We start from the raw sequence: 10,442 nt of genomic DNA on the forward strand, positions 1-10,442 counted from the left end.
AAGCTGGGCATCTTCCGCTGTGGTCTGGCTTTAGTGGGCAAAGGTAGGGGTTAGGGGTGACTAAGGTCACCCCCAGAGTCAGACAAACCTGAGTGTGTGTGTTGCTCTGCCACTCACGTTGTTTGTGGCCTTGGACACGTTCCCTCCCTGGGGTGAGGGTAATGACGTGCTGCCTCTCACACTTGTGCTCGTGGAGGGGGTTACCTGACATCACTCAGCATTGTGCTCACCAGAATGTGCCAGGTACACAGTAAGTGCTGAATAAATGTGAGCCAGTCTTTTTTTCCCCTTCATGATCCAGGTTAGTATTAATATTTAATATGAATTTTTTTGCAGGATTATTGCAAGGCTCAGAGATAATATATTCAAAATGCCTAGAAGAGTACCTGGTGCACGTTGGGCACATAATAAATGTAGGGATTCTTTCTGTTTTGTGAAACATCTATTTCTTTATGTGCACATACACATCGAGGACAGTCTGGGAAGAAACATACCAAAATATCAACAATGGTTTTTTTTCCCCCCCCTGGGGTGGTAGGATCACAGGTGGTATTTTTCTTCTTTGTGATGTTTCTGTGTTTTCCACACCCTTAGCCATGAGGAGGCATTGTTTTTGCACATGGAAGGCTTTTAAAAAGCAAACCAGAGACAACAAAAGCTACCACAAGTGAGGCCAGCAAGGCTCCCCTCCTCCCCCGCCCCCAGCTCCCACCCCAGCTGTCAGCCCCAGTGGATTCCCCAGGGGCAGGGGACCCAGAGAGCTGGAGCCATGCTGTCCTCCGTGGTTCTCCAGCCCTGGACCCCTGGTCTCAAAACTTGGGGTCTGGGAATTCCATCTCAGGTATCCTCCTTGGGGATCCCTGAGGGATGACCAGGGCTGGGTTACAACCAGGGGGGGACACTCCTGATGCTTCCTTAAAGTTGGGGGAGCATTTCCAGGGTAGCCTTCCTGATTCTAGGGCCCCCAAACCTCAGGCATGCCCTGATTTCTTCCTTTCCACTCCTGGCCAATTGGCATATGGAATGTGGAGACAATAGGAGCTGAGTGTAACCACTGTTTACAGAAAAAATGGTACAAGATTTATTTATTGGAAGGTGACTGAGGAATATGAATTCTACACTCCATTTAAAATGCTTTTTATTTCTCTCAGCCTTGGGGCTCAGAGTACATCTAATTTCACCCACAGCTATAATTCTCTACCAAACAGTTCCTGCTGCTCCTCTGGGGTCCCCAGGAACCAAGTTAGTTTATGTCTGCCGCTGATGAGGCTCAGGCAGGGGCAGTGGCGGCTACGTGCCAGCGCGCACCGACGCCCTCCCACCCGTGCCACCCCCGGCTCTGCCGTCCGGGCCTGTGCGTGCACACTGGGCCTGAACCCGCCTGGGGCCCGTGCAGTGCCCACGTGCCTCGGGGCGGTCTGGACTCAAGCGGGCGAGTGGCCCATATCTCATGCTGGACGCGTTGATTGCTCCAACCTCAGAGCTAACAAACAATTAGTTTGTTAGTATATTTATCCCGTGAACATTGGAGTCTGTGATTACAAATCCAATAGCGGATTGTGGCAGCATCGGGAGATAAATCTGTGCTCCAGGCCTGGCCGTGTCGGCCATGGGGGCGGGGGCACTGCCAGGGGGAGGGGGAGACAGCGCCCTGCCTACCTGTCCCTGTGGCTGTTTTTCCAGCTCCTCGTTGGCCTGTCTGTCTGCTAAGCTGCTTGTCCATCCACTTGTCTGACCTCTTGCTAGCCTGCCTGCTTGGCACTCTGTCCTTCCCTCGACACCAGGCCCCAGGGCTGCGGAATGCACGAGAGGCCCTGAGCCCCCAAGCTGTTCATGTTCTCTACTTGGAGAGACAGCAACACCCATCCTAGGTGATCAGCGCTGTGACAGAGGGATGGATGGATGGAGAGAGCACCGTGGGGTCTCCCGGAGGAAGGGGCTAGCTCTGTTTGAAAGGTCAAGGAGGCCTTGGTGGGTGCTGACCAGTGGCCACTCCCTTTTTTTCCTCCTCTGCCTTTTCAGTGTCTTTCCTCAGGGAAACAAAAGCCCGTACCCCATCCCCAGCACTGCCCATCTACCCCCCACCTCCCCTCTCTTGGCCAGGCAGGTCTCAGCTCCCCACCCTCGATCTCCCTTGCCCCTCAGTAGATCCAGTTGCCCCCTTGAAGGGAAATCTGTGCTCTTATGGACACACATCCTCCCCCTCTCTCAGCTCCCCAGACACTCCTGGCCTCCCTTCTCTTTGTGGCTTCTAGTGCCTTCTGTGATGCTGTGGCACCTATGCTGAGCTCTTGCTTCCCTGATTGTCTTCCAGTACCTTCGGGTTCCTGGTCCTCTGTTGACTTCTTACACTGCAGCTGTCCCCAGGGGCCAGTTCTCCAGCCCTCTGCCCTGCTGTCTCCCCACTTCCTGTGGGGGTTCCTCCCTCCTGCATCTCTGCCTATAGCCCTGAGCTCTCCCACAGACCTGGGTTTTTCAGGCTCTTCCTCTTGCTGTGTCCCTGAACTCAGGACCCAGCCAGCCCCCTCAACCCATCTGGTCACCAAACCAGAACCTGGGTATGGTGGGTCATCCTTGAGTCCCAGCTGGGTGGGGGGAGGTCACCCAGTCTCACCAAGTTCTCTTCGAAATGCTTCTCACAGCTGCTCTCTCTCTTCCTCCTTTCACTGTGCTGACCAAGCTCCCAGCCTCTCTCACGGAAGGCTTACCTGCAACAGTCCCGCACTGGCCCCTCAGCTCCAGGTACATCTCCCGTAGACCCCACGGTTTCTGAACCTAAATCCCAGCATCGCCCAACCTCAAAGGCGGGTATGGGCAAAAGCTGTAAGATGGGGAACATTGCCCATTCGGGATGTTGGTAAGATTTAATGAGAGTTCAATGATATTGGTGGCCCACGGGTATTTAGCATTTATTACGTGTCTAGCACATGCTGGGCAATTTACCTGATGGTCTTAGTTAATTTTCACAGCAACTTTGTGAAATAGGTAATGTTATTATCTCCCATTTTACGGATGTGGGGAGTACGACTGAGAGAGTTAAACTGGATGTCTGAGGTCAGAAGACTGTAAGCCGTGGAGCTAAGATTTCAATGTGGGTCTTCTTGATGCTCAGCCTGTGCTCTTGATGGACCGTCTGTGCTGTCTCCGGGGGTGCTGGCTCCGGGGGTGCTGTCTCCGGGGGTGCTGGCTCCTGCACCTGGCCCTACAGCAGTTGAGGCTGTGAGCACCCTTCCTGTGCAGTGCAGGGCTATCTGAGGCCTCTGCAGGGCAAACTGGTCGCTGGAGAGGAATTCCAGGCCACTGACTGCTGCTCACACTCCCGTCAACTAGTCTTTTTTTTTTTTTAGACATAATTCACATACCATAAAACTCACCCTCTGAAAGTGTACATTCAGTGGTTTTTAGTATATCCACTAGGTTTTACAATTATTATCACTGTCTAATTCCAGAACATATTCATCATCCCCAAAAGAAACTCCCATACTCATTAAGCAGTCACTCTCCACTGCCCTGTCCTTTGCCCCTGGCAACCACTAATCTACTTTCTGTCTCTGTGGATTTGCCTTGTCTGGACATTTCTTGGAAGTGGAAGCACATCACATGTGGGCTTTTGTGTCTGGGTTCTTTCGCTTAGCGTAATGCTTTTGAGGTTTGTTTGTGTCCTAGCACATGCTAATACTTCATTCTTTTCGCTGCAGAATAATATTCCTCTGTATGGGTACATCACATTGTGCTTATCTGCTCATTACTCTATGGGCGTTTGGGTTGCCTCCAGTTTTTAGCTACTGTGATAAGGTTGCTATGAACATTTGTGTACAGGTGTTTGCATTTGTGTTATGTACAAGTACACAAGTATTTTGGATTCACTTGGCTCACCTACGTATGGAATTGCTGGGTCATATGGTAACTCTATGTTTAAGCTTTTCAGGAAGTGCTTTCCAAAGGGGATCCTATCAGCCACAGTGGGGTGGGGACCCCTGCTGAGTCATGAGAAGCATGGGTGGGAACTTGGTTAGGGAGCTCTGAAACAACTCTTCTCACCGTTTATCCCCAAGAGGATGGAGGTCAGACTCTTCCCATTTGTGATCTTAGTTAATCCCCAAAGGTGCCCAGGAAGAAAAGTATTATTTACTCCAATTCATAATTGAGAATACGGAGGCTCAACATGGTTAGGTAATTTGCCGGTGAGGGTCAGTTTAGTTTTGAAACCAGCTCCGATTCCAAAATCCTTGCTTTTCACCCCTAAACTACACTGCCTCTTAGTTGGCCCAGTAAAGCCTGTGGGAAGAAAAACGAAGTGAAAAGGAGGGGCTTGGTGAAGCCGTGATTTCTTCCAGGATACCTTGGGCCTCTTGCCCTTTTGTTTCACTGGGGCTACTGGGGCTGCCCTTAGGAGGGTGGGGGATGGGAGTATGACTGGACTCAGATCTTTCTTGTAGGGCTAACATGCTAGATCAAGTGGAATAACTGAGGACCTGGAGAGAAAAGTCAGGTCCAAATCAGTGGTAGAGCTAGGATTTGACCTAGCTATATTTGCATCCGTGTGTGTGTATGTGTGTGTGTTTATATGTGTCTGTTGGGTAGCAGTAAATGGCATGGCAGAAAACGCCATGCTATATGCCAAGTTGGTAAAGGTGGATTTAAGCCAGGCCCCCCAGAGTGGGTGGGGTACAGGAAGGCTAATCCACTCCTCTCTGGGTAACATCGTCCACATCCAGCTAAGGAGATTCCTATGGATGGCCAAAACTAGGACATGTCTACTTTAAGGATTGTATGAGGCAGTGTCCCTAGGGAATGTCTCTGCAGAACCTCCCAGTGCAGATACCCCTGGAGACAAGGGCACTCTGACAAGGGGAAGAGGGCCTGAAAGAAGTTTGAGATGCTGTCCCCTCAATGACAGCAGATAAGAGTAGATGTCCAGGGCCTGTCTTAAGAGGGATTTGGTAGCCATGGTCCAGGATACCCAATTTGCCATCCCATCTGGGACCCTAGATGGACCCCATCAACATCAACACCAAAATTTGGAAGTAAGTAGGATCTTGGGGGCAGTAGGAAGTGGATACTGGGTTCCACTTGGCAGCTTGATGAGGGTTGAGGAAATTTCAAGGGTAGAGGGATGCTGGAAGATTTAATGGGGAAGGACCACCTCATTTTCTTTGTGGATGAAGGTGGTATAGCTTAATGGGTCAGAGTTCGGATTCTGGAGTCAATTGCCTGGATTTAAACCTCCCTGAGCCTCAGTATCCTCTTCTGGAAACTGGATATCATAATAGTACCCACCTCAAGGAGGTTATTGTGAGGATGTGGAGTGGCATAATGTATCCTAAACGCCTGGCAAAGTAAGCACCCAATTAATGGCAGCTAAAATAGTTAATACACAGGAAACTGGGAGAAAGAGGCACAAGGGAGATACTCGGGCATCTAGAGATGCAGGGAGGGCTCTAATTGGGCTCTGACTTTGGCTTGGGTAGAGAATAACTCAAAAGCAGGAGTGCTGTGGGGCTGAGTCCCATATGCAGCCTCCCCTAAGTTGGTGCCAGCCTCTGATTGGCTTGTGTGCTGGGATGGCACCAGCAACAACACCCAGTACTTATATAGCCTTGCTATATGCTAAGTCCTGTTCTATACTCTTTATAATCATTCACTTATTTAACCCATACAACACCCACTGTGATAGGTTAAGTTTTATTATTTCACTTGAAGATGAGAATATTCAGGCATGGAGAGATTAATGACTTGTACAAAGACATACCTATAGTAAGTGGAAGAACTAGGATTTGAAAAAAGGAGTCTACCTCCCGAATCTTTGCCTTTAAAAGCCACTAGAGTTTACTGCTTGTACCTGGCTATGCTGTCTGAGACTGGGACAACTGATGAGTGGATCCACGTGGGGTCTGGGAAAGGCTGTCACGGGGACAGGGAACAGCAAACATGGCCCAGGGAGAATCCTAATTCTCTCCCGCTTCAGTAATCTCTGATGAAGACTTGTCTGATATAAGTTGCCCATTGACTTGTATTTCTTTTTTATCCATCACTGAGGTTGTTGAAGGCAAGGACCCTGTCTGGTTAACCTTGTATATCTTTTACCTAGTATAGTGCTGAACTCATAGTAGGTACTCAGTGAACAGTAATTTGTTCCTGTTGTTTGTTGATGATACAAGTTTGGACTCTTATTCACTACTCTTTGAAATTAGAATTTGACCTTCCACTGTGAAGACTTATACACATTGTTTTAGAAAGGCTCAACCTATATATAGATGTGTATGACCCACATATGAATCTCTCAGTCTTGGGTCTATGAAATAATTTCTGAGCTCATACACTTCAAGATAGAGACTCAGGCAGAATCATTCTTTTTCTGTGAGTCAAAAGTACTTTTATTGGGCCATATTCTCCTCAAAGACCTCCCTCCACCTTGAAAACTAGCTTAAATTTGCCCCAATTTGTCCCATTGGCAAAGAGGTCAATGTGGAGACAATCTTGTTTAATGGTCGCTGTCATTTATGGAATACTTAATACTTTCCATAGTGACTTCAGCTGAAGAGTCAAAGTGGGCAGGGCTTCTCCTGGCAGTCTAACCAGCACTAGCTAGGATATAGAAAGTCCCATCTCAGGCCCTTTATTGTATGTATGTATGTATGCATGTATGTAATCTTTAATCTTTAAACCCACGTAGGGCTTGAACTCATGACCCCAAGATAAAGAGTCGCCTGCTCTTCCAACTCAGCCACCCAGGCACCCCAGATCTCAGGACCTTTAGTTTTTGATCTAGGGAGGTTTGAGATGGTCAAGTTCTGCTGAGGAGTAATGGAGGCTTATGCCAGGCTCCATGGGGGCTGTGGGAAGGAGAGATCCTGCCAGTAGAAACGTGTAGGAGTATCTGTATCTGAAGAAACAATCTTAATGCTGAACCAGAGCTCCCAGTTGAGAAGCAGAAACCAAAGAAGCTAGGATACTGACTTTGGAGTTATTCATCCATTCAGCAGATACTCATTGAGAGTTTCTTCTTTGCATGGTCTGGGGATGGACGTATAAACCACCAAGATAGAAAAAATTACTGGGGTTTACAGCCTAGACATGTGTGTAAATCCTGCTCCTCCACTTTTAGCTGTGTGAGAATTTGGGTGAACCAACAGCTTCTCTAATATCAGAATTTTCATCTGCGAAATGAAGATGATAGGAGCACCGACTCCATTGGTTTGTTGGAGAATTAACTGGAATAATGTATGTCAAGGGCTTATCACAGACCCTGGCACACCATTCATGCTCAATAACTGTGGGATAAAGACTTCCTCCTTAAATAATTTCTCAGATCCTGGCCTGGGATGACCAATCCAGGGAAAGGGAGCTTGGAGATGCCCCAGGGCAAATGAGCAGGGCTGCCTCTGGACCACACAACAGTGTCCTCTATAAAAGGATCTCTTCAGATTCAGAATTTCCATGGAATCAATAACTTTGATCTCCTTGTAGTCTCAGTATCCAGATAAGGGTCCCCCTGGACTTCCTGGTTAGAATATGGAAGGAATGAGCATGTGGTTCAGGAAACTGAGGAAAAGCACAAGTGAGCACCACGACAGAGAATTGGTGCTGTCCATGGTGCTGACAGCTTTCAGGCTGTCTCAGGAAGAGTGCCCTCATGGGATGATTGTTCCAGCCTTCAAGAATTCCCCCTCTGTGGTAAGAAAACATGGGAGAAGCCACTTTCCACCCTTTTTAGAAGAAGCTTGTAGAAAATAATAATAGTAGGTAACCTTTTCCGAAAGCCAGACTCTTTCACTTAAGCGATATACAATTACCTGAGAGGTAGGGACTTACTATTATAGTTCTACAGAGGCAGAAACAGAGGCACAGGTTGAGCAGTTTTCCCAAGTTCACAAAACTAATGAGTGGGCAGAGGTGAGGTTTAATCTTAGGCAGCCTGATGCTAGTCTTCTCTCTTAATACCACATGACAGCCCCTCTCAGAGTCAAACTGAGAGAACAGTATGCTGACAATTCATCAGCAAGAGGTCCCTGCACAAATTTGTGGCCAGGACTGTACAATACCTTGGCACAGCAAGCTGTGTGCTGTGGGATACTGTTTTATTGTTTTATTCTTCCTCCAGAGGGGGAGCCAAGGAGAGGTGGGGTCTTGTCAGCTCTTCAGCTTCCTCTAGACCTTGTCTTGGAGCAAGGGGAGTCAGTAAGGTGTGACAGTGTGGGCTTTCTTCACCTGCCCAGGGGATTTATGATATTTCCTCTGCTTCTGTGTCTAGGTTAGTGGATAGACAACCGTAGGACTGATGTACTGTAGTTTCTCTTCCCTCCTGCTACTTCTCTCTCCACTGACCACTTGATTTCTAGGCTAAGCCCCCATTCTGGTTCAAGTTCCTGCTGATGTGGGATCAATTCCAAGACTAGCCTGGCTTCCTATTGTTAGAGTCCCCCCATAGAAGGCTTCCAGGATCCTCCCTTCCCAGAACCTGGGAATCTGGGCTGGGTTACTCTAATCTGATATACATCTGGGAGAGCACCTGATGCCTCAAGTCAGCAGTGCCTGAGACCCTGCCCATCCTACCCCAGAGCACTTTAGACATGGGCTGTAGTCAGATATGGTTTCATTCTTACCTATCCCTGTGCCAGCTTGCCCTTGTTTCCTGCCTTGTTTCTTGCCTTGTTCCCTTGTTTCCAGGAGCTCTTGGAATGCTGGGAAGCTGAGGCTACACAAAATATGACTTTCCTTTCCCCTTGTCCCTATGGCCACCTCTGGAGGTTTGCCTTTGGGCACAAGGGCTGCTGTCCCCACCACTTCCTCTAATAGTTAAAAACAATTTTTAGAAAATCCCAAAAGGGTTTCATGATCCATTAACAGGCTGTAGGACAGACCCAGTAGGAAGTGTGTGTGACTGTCAGAGATGTTTTGTATGTGATTACTTTTGTGTGTGTGAGATGTGAATCCCTATAGGGATAAATCTGTATGTTCTCCTTATGTGATTCTGTGTGTGTGTGTGTGTGTGAGAGAGAGAGAGAGAGAAAGAAAGAGAGAGAGAGAACAAGAGCGAACACAAACACACACTGGCTCCTTGGGTGAGACTCTATGTCATACCAAGGAATGAGTCTCAATCTCTCTCTCTCTTTGCCTTGCATTATGCATGTGTATGTGTGTAATCTGTGCCTAGTATGTGTTTTTCTGAAAACGTGGAGTGTAGCTCATTGGGTGTGATTGTACTTCTCACAAGATGAGGTACATCTATGTACATCTATGCCTTGGCATGACTGTATGCATGCATGTGGGCATTCTGATCATTTAAGTGCCTGTCCCTCTGATTCATGATATTGTGAGATGTAGATATGCCAGTGTCTATGGGGTGTGATACTGACATTGTGCCAGAAACTAGCTCCCTTCACCTGACCAAGTTTCTGACTTTTCCCCTGAATAGCAAAGTTGTTTCTTTGAAACGCTTCCAGCACCTGGCTTAATAGACCTTCCTGTGAGCATATTCCCAGTTCCGCACTGCTCCCCAGTGACTGGGGACCTTTTGTCAAGCACATATGAAATTAAGTGAAATAAAAATCATATTAAAAATTATTACCATCTAACAGCCATTAGTCTGCACACTGCTGTCAGACTGTGATGGATTCCTCACTTACTTCAATGAATGTTCTAACGACAGTGATAAAATCACTCAGAAAAAATAGAATAAACTGTTAACCCTCTCCCCATCGACGCTTGTTTTTCTTTGAGAAAAATAAAATAAGGGATGTTGGCGGAAGGGGTTGAGCCGTATGTGACTCTTTAGACTAAAAAATGGGCTGGGGGTGTGGTGCTTGGCTTCCCCCTCTGAGCTTTAGAAGAGAATTTTCCTCCAGACTCTAGGCATCAGCTCTCGTTTCTGAGCTCTAGGCTGAGATGTGAGGTCTGATTCACACTCTGAGCTGTTCCTGAGTCTGGTCAGATAGGGCCTAATTCTTATATTTTAGACTTTAAACTAGATTAATTTATTTAAAAAATTTATTTATCATGTACATCTGATGGGAAGGCCCAGGTGAACAATAATCTGCTTTTGAACCGAGGCAGTGGTGAGGGGATGGGAAGATAGGCAGCTTAGAAAGATGCTTGGAAGGTAGAAGAGATGGGACTAGCTAATGGTTTTATTTGCAGGGGAGAGAGTGAGACATCATGGGGTGTCCAACACAGAAGTGACGAGAGGCTGGAGAACATTATTCACTGAGATAGTGAACAATTGGTCCTTCTTTAGGAGGAGGGAAGAGTTTAGTGTCAAGTTTACTGAGTCTGGGGAGCCTTTGGATACCACAGGCAGCTGTGGAGAAGGCTGCTGGACCCCTGAAGCGCCATAGAGGGTTTGTGCTGGAGACAGATCTGAGTATCCTTGGCGCTCAAGTTGGGGGAAAGCCAAGGGAGCTGGTGAGACAGTTCAGGGAGTGTGTGGAGAGAGGAGAGTC

This window comes from Ursus maritimus, unplaced genomic scaffold, assembly GCF_017311325.1.
Source record: "Ursus maritimus isolate PB19 unplaced genomic scaffold, ASM1731132v1 scaffold_17, whole genome shotgun sequence".
Lineage (NCBI taxonomy): Eukaryota > Metazoa > Chordata > Mammalia > Carnivora > Ursidae > Ursus > Ursus maritimus.